This window comes from Malus sylvestris, chromosome 10, assembly GCF_916048215.2.
Source record: "Malus sylvestris chromosome 10, drMalSylv7.2, whole genome shotgun sequence".
Lineage (NCBI taxonomy): Eukaryota > Viridiplantae > Streptophyta > Magnoliopsida > Rosales > Rosaceae > Malus > Malus sylvestris.
This window is the reverse complement of record NC_062269.1, coordinates 20958843-20969365: the sequence shown is the minus strand read 5'-3', so window position 1 is coordinate 20969365 and position 10523 is coordinate 20958843.

Below are 10523 nucleotides of genomic sequence, written 5' to 3'. Positions count from 1 at the left end.
CTGCCACTACTCTAAAAGAGATTCAAGGTCTGATTGGACAAGCAGCCGCATTTGAAGCAGCAATAAGCTCTACCCTCATACGGGAAGAGATGGGGGCCCAACTACCTATATTCCATAGTTCAAAAGCTCTCCTCGATGCGGAAACCAGCTACTAGAAATTCAAAAGCTAACTTTGGCGACAATTGTTGCAACCCAGAAGCTTAAGTTATACCTTTAGACACACGAAGTCATCCTCATGACGCACTATTCCGCCCAATCCAATAAACCCTCAGACACTGGTGGTGTAAATTTTTTTTACGAACGCAACAACTCAGCTCAAAAGGCACGCCAAGGGCAAACGAACACTAGAATGACACTCGGAAGCAAGTTTTGCCTTCGTCACCGCAGAAGATTCTACTTAGGAGTAACATGTACTGGCAAGTTAAGCACCACCTTCTACTACGCGTCACAAGACCTCAACTGACCCTTATTCCATAATTCAGCTTTAGAGCGGCCCAATACAGGCAGTTGAGCATCTCCTGCTATGTGTAACATGGCCCCAGCTCCACGGCTCCCTACGGCGCCTTTACTCTTAGCCTAGCTGACGTAACAGAGCGACCCAACGACGTTCTAGAGGTAGTCGAGCATGCCCTAGCCACGCCTGCTTCGCCCGATGAAGACTTCTGGCATTTACACGTCGACGATGCATCCAACTACAAAGGCTCAGGAGCAAGCATGGTTCTTGTTACCCTAGACGGTTCGATGCTTAAGCAGGTGATTACTTTAGGCTTCAAGGCATCCAACAACGAAGTAGAGTACGAAGCCCTACTAGCAGGCCTTTGAATGACAAAAGACTTGGCGGTGAAAAAGCTTGCAATTCATTCCAATTCCCAGCTAATCACCAGCAGATCGCTAGGGAGTACACGGCAAAACATCCAATGGTAACGCATTACTTAGAGAAAGTATGCAAGCAACTTAAGGCATTTTAAACTTACACCCTCACTCAAGTTCTGCGGGCAGACAACGCCCATGTGGACGCACTAGCCGACCTAGGCTCTGTCACAGCCCGTCCCAAGATTTTATTCATCGAGGACGTGAAAAGACGAATTTACCCTTAACGGGTATTAAGGTACGTGGGTGTGACGTTATTTGGATTAATTTTATAAGTTTGGATTAAATTTGGATTGTATTTTGTGTGGGTAGGGATTAAATTTGGCATGTATGGTTGTGGTTGGACCACACACTCGCTCAAGACCTCCCTCATTCCCCCGTGCCTTCTTTCTCTCTCCTCCCTCACTACTCTCTCAGTTTCTCACTCTCTCCCTCTCAAACTGTACGGACCTCACCACAAAACCCTGAAACTTCACGGATCGAAGGTGCCAAGGGCACCATTGTGCTCGTAAAGACTCTACGAACTCAAAGACACCATTTTCAGGTAAGGAATCCTTCGTTTTCACGTTGAAAACTCGACGTCCGAGTTTGGCACTATTCATGAACTTTTTGATGGTTGATTTTTAGGACAATCCAAGCTCATAGTGAGCTTAGTGAGGTCCCAAGGAAGCTCGGAGTGCTTCGTTGGAAGGATTTGGATGTCGGGATCACGAGGGTTAAGTTTGGCCGGTTTTGCTTGGATTTTTCCGGTGAGATTTAGTTGTTTTTGAAGCTTAAAAGTAGTATAATGTGATTCTACATGTTGAGGGCTTTAAATTGATATATTATACGAAGAAAATGGTTGAGAAACGAAGGAGAACGAAGCATTTGAAAATTCCCCAGTTTTCCGGCCACCGAAAAAACCAGTCTGGCGAACTCGCGAGAAAGAAGGTGCGAGTGGGCGCGCGTGGACCTGTGCCTTCCTTGGCGCGTGGGGGCGCGTGCTACAGTAAAAAATTATTTTAAAAATTTTTTGACGTCCGTGACGTCGAGTAGGTCAATGTGGTATATTCATATACCCAAATTGAGCGCCGTATGAGAAGTTATTAAGGATTGTTGGTTAGGTGTTTAAATAACGTTTTATAGTTTTCGTATTTAGGTAAAAATGTGAATTGATGATCTGACCGTTGGATCATCACCAAACTTTGATACGTTGTAATACGTAATATTTGAGGATTATAGGAACTTACGGATTAGGAATCCGATTTACGGATCTTCCGGAATTGGAGTTGTAAGTCCATAATATCGAATGTTAACCGTCACTTAGTTTTGTTAATTGACGGAGATCCGACCGTTGGATGGTAATGAAATTTTAGGATGTTATCCTAGAGATATATTGTGGACCTCTGGAAGTTATGGATTTAAAATATGAGTGGCGGATCTTCCGGATCGAACTACGTAGTGACGTGTTTTATACAAGTTATATATTCTCTCGATATGAATTCTGAGGTTGGATTTGATTATTGTTTTAGGCACCGATCGTCATGACGCCTTGGCGTATTGTGCTAGAGAGTTGTAGGGCGAACTCCAGGTGAGTGGGCAGTTTTGATTTCGTATTTACCTATATACAACTGTTTTTCCCAGAAAATACGTTTATGTGAAAATTATGAATCTAATTGCCATGCATGAAACTGTTGAGATATTTAGTTTGATAATTGATATATATATATGTGAAATGACGCGGTGGACGCTCAGGTGAGTTTATTTATTTTCAGCTGAGTTATTTATCATGGATTGCATTGAAAGCTCATGACCTGCACCTAGGTGATAGTGCTTATATTGTTATTCACCACACCGCACGCTCGTCTTGGATCCAAGTAGGTGGATGTCGTACAGACCATGTGAGGGTTCCGACATGCTAGTCGTACAGATCACTAGATGTGATTCCGACTAGTGGGTGACCTTAGTTATGCGCGCTGATGATTGATGAGAGAAGCACTAGAGCGTATTTATACACCTGTCATCGTACAGACTACTATATGTAGTTTCGAGTGACGTGCAGAGTTGAACCGTACAGGTCACCGAGGTGACTCCGATTGGATTAGATGTTGAGCTTTAGAATCAGCCGTACAGGACCACTTCAGGGTCTCCGGTTGATTTATTTTCACCTGATTTATATTGATGCATCTATATTATGTTTTTGGACACTTGGCATGACATATTTTTCTGAAAAGTGTTAAAGGATAGTGATTTGAGATATTTGCTTATATATATGTTTATATATACTATTTTCTGGGAAAGTATACAGGTTTTACGGAGAGGGGTTAGAATTAATTTTGGCGAAATGTTTTTGAAAAGCTTTGGTTTTACTGACCCACTCAATTTTGTTTTTCACCCCTCCAGGTTTAAGTTAGCAGAGCTTTGGTTGCCACGAGGAACCCAACAGCGTTCTGATAGAATTCACAAAAGTAGGACTCACCCTCGGGGGTTTCCATTTAGTAATTGTATTTTAAGAGCTTCCGAACTGTGTAAATGGTTACGTCACTCTCACGTGACGGCCAGCACGCCCTCCTTCGGGACGGGGTGTGTCAGGCTCTGCCCTCGACCACCAACTCAAACGCTCTATCCCGGTGGAATATCTAGACAAACCAAGCATAGAGGCAAAGCCGGCAGCTGAAATGTCACAGGTTAGTACAACTTCAAACTGGCAAAGTTCTATTATAGGCTACCTAGTCAATGGCACACTCCCCACGGAAAGGTTGGAGTCTAGAAAGCCCCAAATAAAGGCAGCACACTACTACATATATAACCGCATTCTTGCCCGAATATTCTACATTAGACCACATCTCACAAGCTTAGATCTGGCAAAGGGGAAGCGCAAGCAGACTATCACCTGCATCACAACCTACCAGCAGCAGTTCCTCTCCAACTACAACAAAAGGGCCAAGATCTGGTAGTTCTAACCCGGAGATCTAATCCTAAGAAAAGCCTTCATCATTGCCCGTAGAAAAGGCTCCAAAAAGATGGATCCCATATGGGAAGGTCCGTACAAGATCAGCAAAGTAAGTGGCAAGGGTAGTTACACCCTTGCTACCATGAACGACAAAAAGATCAAAAAGCAGTGGAACACCTGCAATCTGAGGAAGTCCATATGTGACCTCCTACCACATCAAAGCCCGAAGACTCAAGCAGCTCGACGGACACCACCTCGCAAGCCGAGGACTATCAAGTTGTTATGTAGTTTTTACCTTACAGTTAAGTTCTCGTTCATTTCGCTCGTTTTTCAATGAGGAATTCAGAAGTAATTTACAACTTGGATCGGCTGCATGCTTACAACAACTAAACACTCATGCACTTCAAAAGAAGATTGCGCCATTCTTTGCGCCCCCTGAAGGACCAACCATGATCTTCAGTGCGAGAGGGTGAACCAATTCCCCAACATCCACATGGGTCTGCTCTCCAAGGCGTGGGGATAAACTTACACTCTAAATATCCAGACGTGGATAAGCCGAGCTACCCTGGTATAACTACGTGCATGATGGCTTGCACCGAGATTCCTAGAAATAGTAACAATGATCTTTTTCAAAGCTTAGCTAACTAAAGGATTTTGGGTCTCTTGGCCTAATCCGTGGGGAACTGGGCCTTAGAGACGGATGATGCACATTACAGCTACCCTGAAACCTTAAAGCTGCTACCAAGTGCACTAAGGTAGCCTACGATTTCTTGAAAGACTGCTTACGGCTTGCCCTTTGAGCAGTAAAGCCACTCTAGACTTATACAATCGCACATTCTTGTGAAAGGTTAAACAAGCTAGTGTGCATATACGAGGCTTTATTCATTGCCGACATGCTACGTACTCGATAAGCTTCACCTCTACCAAGCGCGGAACGACTTACACCAAGTCCTAAAGTGTTGTGATACTTGCTACGTAACCTACGGAACTGGAGAAAGCCAAGGTTAACAACCTAGTGGTCATGCGGACTTGTCTGCTTTTGTAAGTAAGGCGTCCGACTACTGACCCTATGGCTAACAAACTTTGCAAAGTTCTACACCAACACATACGGCCGCATCAGCTACCCAGGAATGTTTGCTTATAGAAAAGTAACACGCCTACCACTAGTCTATAAAGTCGAAAGGTTAAGGCATGAATAAAAGAAGCGAAGATGGAGAAAAGCAAAGGAAGCAAGTTTATTAAATTTTCTAGTAAAATTGATAAACAACTAACAAAGACCGAAGAAGTTCAAGCAAAGCAGAAAGCAAGGAGGGAAACAAAGAAAATCCTAAAGACTGCCTAGAAGACTATTCTTCAGCAGCTTGGACACTTCACGACTACTCAATCGCCACGCCTTCAGCAGCTGCGACATTCTCAGCAGTGGCATCATCCAGCGTTTCATCCCCGGTTGCACCAGCCTAGGCACCAACATCTCTGACTACTTCACCAATGGAGGCCTCAAAAGTAAAGGCAAGCAAGTCTTTCGGAGAAATAGAAAAGGTTTCGAAGTCTCTCCCAGCAAACTCGAAGTCAGACGGCCTACCAAAGAGATGATCTAGATAACCCAACTTGTAAAAATCGGCCTGACTCTAAACAAGCGGAGCCTTGAGCCCAGCCTTCTCATATTTCAGCTGCCCGATCTCCTCGAATAAACTAACACATAAGTGATGCAGCTCATCCACTTATTTCTTCAAACTTTTGTTGATCTTTAATGCACCTTAGAGTTCCAACACTTGGGGTTTAAGCCTATCAACGACCTTCTTGAAGTGGATCACTTGGTTATAAGCAGCAATCAACTCTTCATCCTTTGCATAAGCAGCGGAACAAAGCTCAGAAACGGCACGCTTAAGATCTTGAATATGAGGTGTGTGACATTCGATCTCCTTCTCTGCACTTTCATACTTAAGTTAGATAGCGTCAAGCCTAGTCTTCAAGTCAACGATCTCTTAGCAAGTGATAAGAGCATATTTATGCAACTTAGTTAGCTTGTTTCTTGGCATTTACTTAGCTTAATTCTAGTTATTTTAGTACTTTAAGCTATTTTCGTGTGTTTGTAGGTTCAAATAACAAAGTTGGCAACAAGGTGCTATTTGGAGCATTTTGGAGCATTTTTGGGCCAAGATTGGATAGTGCAAGCATGGAGACATGAGGATGGACGTTTTTGAAGATTAGAAGGCTAGAAATCAGCATGTGTGTGCAAGTGTGTTGACCTACAACTACAAACATCATAGCTGCCATGTGATGACAGAAAATGTGTTGATTGCTAGCTGAAATGATGAAGATGAACACGGCACATGGAAGAAACATGGACAACACACACACATGCAAAGAGGAACACGGCATGGGCAGAAAAGGTGTTGATTGGTAGCTAAAATGATGAAGAGCATGTGTGTGCAAGAGTAACAACTGGTACATGTGGAATAAAGAGAGAAAACAGCAAGGAACACGCGGCATGGGCAGCAGAAAATAAAGAATGAAGGAGTGGAAATGATGAGTACATGGACAACACACACATGGGAAAGAAAGGCATGGCATGGGCAGAAAAGGTATTGATTGGTAGCTGAAATGATGAAGAGCATGTGTGTGCAAGTGTAACAGCTTGTACATGTGGAAATGATTATTAGATGACAGCAAACACACATGAAAAGATGGAGGAATGCACGGACAGCTTGGAAGGCAGAAAATGGGTTGATTTGTGGCTGAAATGATGAAGAGCATGTGTGTGTGTGTGAGTGTAACAGCTAGTACATGTGGAGATACAACATAAAGCACGGCACATGGAAGAAAATAGGGCATACACACACATGCAAAGTGCATGGAGACAACTTAGAGGGCAGAGAGACACATGCAAAGTGTGGAGACATCATTCATACACACACGTGCAAGGGAGACAATTTTGCCGCAAGGAAATGGGGGTCTTTTCTCCTTTAACATTCAACCATCCCTTCTCCTTAAACATACACAAACCACACCACAACAAAACATGACATCTCATAAATCCATTCCCTTCCATCCCCTTGCCGTGAGCTTTATCCACTACACCCATTACATCCACTCATTACCACAACACTCACCCACTACACCCATTACATCCACTCATTACCACAACATACACCACTACCACTTTAATTAGATGGTGGTCATCTCTCTAGCCTATAAATACATCCACCCTTCACCATAACTAGGGAGAGAAAAATCCATCCAAAGACACTACATTCACATCTCATAACTCCATACACTTACACTTTCATTCCTTGGCCGTGAGCACCATCCATTCATCCATGCATATATCTCAAAACACAACTCCATACACTCCCTTCCCTTGGCCGAGACATTCACCAATCCTAAATACATTCATAACCTTTTCATATATCCATACACATCCTTAGACACTTGTGCTGCAACAAGGTGGTGAAAACGAAGGTCCTTGGCGTTTCAAGCTTGAAACTTTAGAGCGTTTTAGGTGTACTTCGTTCTTGCTTTCAATGTCTACTTTGTTATTTTCTGATTTTGTTGCAATTATGAGTAACTAAACCCCCCTTAGCTAGGGGGAATTAGAAACCATGTTCATGCTTGCAATATGATTTGATTACTTTCAGTTGTGATTCATAAGTTGTGAATTCAATTTACTTATCCATTTGAATTAAAACTGATTTATGTGTGTTGGTTGAGAGTGCACGCTTAATTTTCATGCATATATCTGATGCTAGGATATAAGGGAGTTTCACCTAATCCTTATGAACTTATATTCACAAGTAGTGAAGGTTGCTCGTCACAACCGTGTTAAGTAAATTATTGGCATAAGTTTCATGCAATTCATAGTTACAAGTGTTTCGTCAATGCTTATGATTTTCATATAACTTAATGATTCTTGCTTGTATCTCTATTATGCAATTCATGTAGGGAACTTGTGGAGAATGCTTTGGGTTGTTGTATGCAATATCCAATTCAATGAAATTAGGAAAATCTGAGGGTTAATTAGTGCAATTCACAGTTAATCTGGGGCGTTGAGAATTCGTAGTTTATTGAAAAGCAACTGGAAATCGTTTTGTTTGCAAGTGTGTCATGTGTGGAGAATAACCTCTTAGTTAGCCTTCCATCCATTCAATTTACTCAAATTCGTGCAGATTTCATTAGTTCTTTAATTTACTTGTTTTGTTTTCAAATTCATCAAAACCAAAACCCTATTTACCTTGTTCGGTCATATTAGTTAGAAATTGATTTAGTTTGTGTTTTTAAGTATTTCGAACCAAGTTAAAACCAAAATTCGTCCAAAAGTGTGTTTAGAGTCTAAATCTGCCCAATTTGTGTTTTTAGGCAGATTTGAGCATTTTTAGCTTGTTTTGAGTTCTTTGAGTTTGTTTTGAATTCTTTAAGTCTAGTTTAGTGTTTTTAACTTTGTTTATATGTTTTTAAGTCAGTTTAGAGGTTATTAACAAGCCATCCTAATCCCCAGTCCAGAACGATCCCTACTTAAATTCTTTACTACAATTGATACAAGAGGGTTTAATTTGTGTGTTAAGTAATTTTCGCATCAGCAAGCGGTCTCAAACTGCAGAGAAGTGGGGGCAGAGATATTAAACCCCTTCAAAGTGACGAGCTCAAATTCCAATCTCTTGATCTTTTCAGCAAAAGAATAAGCTTCGGCTGCCACCTCCTTGGCAGCCTTGGTATCCTTTTGGTCAAGAAGCATAGACTCAACTACTAGAATAGTCATCTTTTGCATCATGGCAAGTATGACAGTCTTCCTATACTAGGTCGTATGCTTCACAAAGGAACTTGGGCAAACAACCCCTCTAACGCCATCAACAAACTTGGCACTAGAATATATGTCTTCAAGCAGATATGGTTTCAAAAGCGCACAGATTTCAGCAGGCTTAATGAATTTCTCACAGCTACCCACGCGAGCAATCTCTTCCTTCCCAGCAGACGAATCAGTCTCAGCAGCATGAGGAGTAAGCCTTGGCACCACTTTAGTAGTAAAGTCTACCTTATCGCTCATCATATTAGCAAGCCTCTCCAAAGGTGAACCAAACTTAGCTCCCAACAAACGCATTGGCACTGGTTTCGGCACTGAGGACACGACGAAACATCTACGCTGAGCAACCTTATCAGCAATTGAACTAGCCATCTTTGGCAAGGCAAGTTTCACTAGCTCAGATCTAGCAGCCATATCTTTCATCCCCTTGGAAGAAGTCAAGTTAATGCAAGCCTAGGGGCAGCCAACGAACCCTCACGAACAACGGAAGAAGTCTTTGGTTTTTTTCTCAATCGACATCTCTTGAGCAAGCGAGAAGATCTATTTTCCCACCTTCACTTGCAACGAGATCCATAACAGCAATCGGACGAGTGGCCCACCTTTCTGTCGACGAAGATAACTAAGTAGCCAACGCCATTCACAGTACTTAGCAGGGGAGCTCAATCCATGTTGGCTTTTGCCTCATTTTTCTTTCAAATTAACAGGCAGGAAGCCTGCATGCCCAGCATTCCAGCAACCCACGAGTCCCATGATCTCCTCAATGCTCTCAATCGCCAGCCTGGCCCGTGACAGGTCCAAGAGCCCAAAAGACATGATCCATGCGACTCACCTAACACTGCTCCCCAGCGTCACAATTCGCAGCCCCAGCCGCACGGCTGCCCTTGGTTTTAGCCAAGACGAGCAGCCCAAGTAGTGGTCTCAGCCACAACACTCATCGGCCCATACCGAGCCGACTCCTGGCCCCTACCAGCTGATGTGTCGCACCATCCAGACAGCTGCCCTACGACAGCACTATCCAAAAAAAAGACAAGGAAAATTAAATTTTTCTTACCTCGGTCCGGTGCAAAGAAGACAAAGAAAGCAATGAATGACGATCATTTGCACGCCCAAGTGTAGAAGATTGCTAGGGGAGGAGGAACAAATATCCTCTAACTTTCTTTCTCTTGTAGGGTAGAATAAATTGCTCTCTGAAGTTGATTTAATCATTTACTTAAGGTAGACTTAAATAGACTTTATAAGTGATTTATTTCCCTTTCCTAGAAGGATCTAATTTCCAATTAAAGTGGGAATCTACATCAAAATAGGAAGCGATCCTATGTTTTCTAAAGCAAGATCTCTACACCTGCTACCCTTTCCTACGAGCAACCCAACAGGTGTGGGGGCATTTGTGGAGCCAAAAATAATTAAGAAGAATATAGAGGTGACACATGGATTCTAGGGTTAAAAAGACAAAATTACCCTCGAGAAACACCGGAACTCCTATGCGCGAGCAGTGGACAATCATCCCTCAATCAAATCAAAAGTGCCCAAAATAGGTATTTATTCAAAACCTATTTCATTGATCCTCATCAAATATTCTCCACAAGGTAACCCCAAATCTTTCCTTTCAAATTATATTAATTAGCTAATTAATTGATCTATTATTCAATTAATTTATTAATTAGGTACAAATCATTAATCTCACCCAAAAAATCATCCAAGTGGTTGGTCTATCTCCTCCCAAATGGGCCGGCCACACCCTTATATAAACACCCTCATTTTCTCCAAAACTCAATTCCAATTCTCTAAATTCTCCAAACACTTTTCCTTCAAAATTCTAACTTTGGCATCAGAGGTTCTTCGGCCAAAGTCCCACCACCCCCCCCCCAAAATTCATCGTGGGCGCGTGAGGCTCTTGGCCTTGACCTAAGGTGTTATTTGTTT